The sequence below is a fragment of the Pan troglodytes genome, chromosome 11, assembly GCF_028858775.2.
Source record: "Pan troglodytes isolate AG18354 chromosome 11, NHGRI_mPanTro3-v2.0_pri, whole genome shotgun sequence".
NCBI classification, from domain to species: domain Eukaryota; kingdom Metazoa; phylum Chordata; class Mammalia; order Primates; family Hominidae; genus Pan; species Pan troglodytes.
Window position 1 is genome coordinate 62,988,723 of NC_072409.2, and position 3,535 is coordinate 62,992,257.

The following is a 3,535-nucleotide window of genomic DNA, read 5'->3' on the forward strand; positions in this document are numbered from 1 at the left end:
TTGAGGTGAGAAAAATATGGGAGAGATGGACAGGTGGGGGTTGGCGACTTTGAGCATGCCGGCACCTCTCTCCTCTTAACCCTGATTTAAAAAAAAAAAATCATTTGTCTGCTTGAGGAACCCAACTGGCATGCAACACGTTCTCAGAGGTCATTTCTCTATAAAACTGCAACATTTTCTTTGTATTTGGGGCAGGTTGTGTCTCATGCTTACTTTTTTGACTGCAATATTAGCATCCTAAGAAACAAAAGCAGGAAGAATCCAGTTCTACCATCTTGTTGCCAATGTTTTACGGTTCACAAGGTTTACAATCCCATTGTTTCAGTTGTTTCTTACTGTATCATGAAGTAAGCCCCAACAAACAGATTTGCCACCCCCTTTTTTTGCTAGTGAGTTTGAAAAGGTCAAATGACATGCCCACATTCACATGGCTTTCATGGAAACTATGTATTTGATTTCTGAACTCCTTAAAGGACCTTGTTATGTTCATATTTCCATCCATAGCACTTAGCACATAGTAGACAATAAATAGAATTTATTTATGTAATCAATGCATCCAGGACTCCTAATGCTGAGGCAAGTCCTTTCTTCACTGTAGACAAATTTGCTCCCAGAGAACTGGTCTGACTTTTGACCTTCACAGCAACACAACCTCTGTAATCCCCTTACATTCCAGGCCCTTTTCAATTTAAGGCTAATCCTGGATCCATGGATTTGGCTCTGAGTAAATCAAAGATGTCCAAAGCAGATTAGCTCTGTGAGGGTTATTACGGTCCATTCTACCCTTAGTTTGTAACAATCAACATTTATTGAGTGCCTTTTATGTGACAGGCGCTGTGTGAACTATGAGAGAGAAAAATATAAATAAGAAAAATTTCCATGTCTTGCAATCCACCCCAGAAAATACCTGAAAGAAAACTGTGGAATTTAAGGCATCTTTTGTAAATACATGAAGTTCCAGATAGTTTTATCTGAGGCTTTTATGCGATATAGTAATTTATGAGATTACCTGAGTGGTAAACCTGCATGCCTATAGGGTCTGGCAGGTAACAGACATGACTAAAGTGGATCAACTCAAGATTGTGGTGAACTAGAGAACAGCTGTCCTATTTATGGGTAGCAAGAGGTACTCAACTGTAGCTGAAGTGAGCAAAGGAATTTAGATATTCTGTTTTATTTATTTATTTATTTATTTATTTATTTATTTATTTGAGACAGAGTCTTGTTCTGTCACCCAGGCTGGAGTACAATAGCACAATCTCGGCTCACTGCAACCTCCGCCTCCCAGGTTCAAGTGATTCTCCTGCCTCTGCCTCCCGAGTAGCTAGGATTACAGGCACCCGCTACCACGCCCAGCTAATTTTTGTATTTTTAGTAGAGACAGGGTATTGCCATGTTGGCCAGGCTGGTCTCGAACTCCTGACCTAAGGTGATCCACCCGCCTCGGCCTCCCAAAGTGCTGGGATTACAGGCGCAAGCCACTGCATCTGGCCAGAAATCTGGATATATTTAAATGTAAATTTTCTCCATCTGAAAACATAGGTGGGCCAAATAATACATCTGTGTGTTGCCAGGATCAACCTTTGCCCTAGAGTGATTCTGGACCTATTTTTTTTCTCCTCATTCCACCCCTACTTTCTCTTTTCTTGGGATGTGGCTTGGGACTGAAATATACTGGAGATAAGGAAGGAAGATTAGGGATTGCTGTTCAACCTCTTTCCCTTTCATTGATATTTATCAAAAGAAGAGAGCTGTGTGCATTTCACAACCCTCAGAGAATAGAGAGAACTTGTGTTTAGAACTATGTTTAGCTTTTATACAATTGAAAAATAAAATTCTTCCTTTAAGCAAACCTGCAAAGGACTTTACACCACAGTCTTACGTTTACCATATATGTATATCCATTAAGTGCATATAAATCTGAAGGTACGTTCTTAGTGAGCAACTGCTACCCGGTTGTCATGCTAATGACTATTAGTATGTTATAAGCCATGATGATAAGCAATTTACACACAGGGTTTTTTTCTTTTAGGAGCCATTGTCCGTCTGTTTTAGATTCCCCTTCCCACATTGATCTTATGGATGTCAGTGGCTCTGGACTTGTATTTACTATTGCAGATAGTGTGATACTTCCACTTAACCAGTTGCTTATTTTAGAGCTATCTTGGGTCTGGATGCAAATATTTAGTACCTGTAAGTATTAACAACCTGTGTTTAATCTTTTAGCTTGCTTTGGGGGAAGGGAAGTTTTTTTTTTTTTTTTTTTTTTTGAGACGAAGTCTGGCTCTGTTGCTAGGCTGTAGTGCAGTGGCCCGATCTCGGCTCACTGCAACCTCCGCCTCCCGGGTTCAAGTGATTCTCCTGCCTCAGTCTCCTGAGTGGTTGGGACTACAGGCATGCACCACCATGCCCAGCTAATTTGGAAAGTTTTAATTTTCTACTTGGTACTAGGTGAGAAGGTACACATTTTCTGGAACACTGAGCCATAATTGTGTGTGTGTGTGTGTGATTAAATTATTTGAGCTATAGCTTCAAGATTCCAAGAAATTCTGATATCAGATATTAACAATAAACAAATTGCAAGCCAGGTTTTTTAGTGACATTGTGGTTATTAAATGTTTAAATTAATTTGATATATATGACAGCTTAGGTCACTTATTTGGTATGAATAGACACATGCATACACATATCTTTTCGTTATAAAATTTTAAAATGGCACTCTAAAAGATCAACATTAACTGGCTAATGCAGTCCATAGATTGTAAAGGAATGAAGCTTTCATTAACTGCTTGCATTTACAATTCAGTTGGTACTGAGAGGTTTTAATTTCTGACCTAGATATTTCAAGTAGCTTGCTTCTGGGAAAAATAATAGGTAGTTAGACAACAACCACAGCCCTTGTCCTAATTAAAACCCCTTAATGTTTCATTTTCATATCCATTGTCTTGAAATTGTATCACTAGGTTAAGAAAATAGTTTTCTGGGTTAAATCAGAATTTAATTGCATAGTTAGGAAATGCCCAGCATAAATTCATTGCATTTCACATCAACCAAAATATTTTAGATTTCATTGCAACCCTAATAAATTGGGGTCCCAAAGGTTTCAGTTTGGCATTCAAGAAGCACAGTGAAATAGCCAATCTCATTTCTTCCCCTAAATTAAAAGAGAAATCTGTTCTTTACTTGTATCTCTCAAAGGACATTAGCAGGGATCCAAATCATAACCATCATGTCCTTTTCTCCCCTTTCCCCAATACTTCCACACTCTTTTTTTTTTTTTTTGAGTCTCGCTCTGTCACTCAGGCTGGAGTGCAGTGGCACGATCTTGGCTCACTGCAACCTCTGCCTCCCGGGTTCAAGTGATTCTCCTGCTTCAGCCTCCCATGTAGCTGGGACTACAGGCACCCGCCACCATGCCCAGCTAATTTTTGTACTTTTAGTAGAGATGGGGTTTCACCATATTGGCCAGGCTGGTCTTGAATTCCTGACCTTAGGTGATCCGCCTGCTTTGGCCTCCCAAAGTGCTGGGATTACA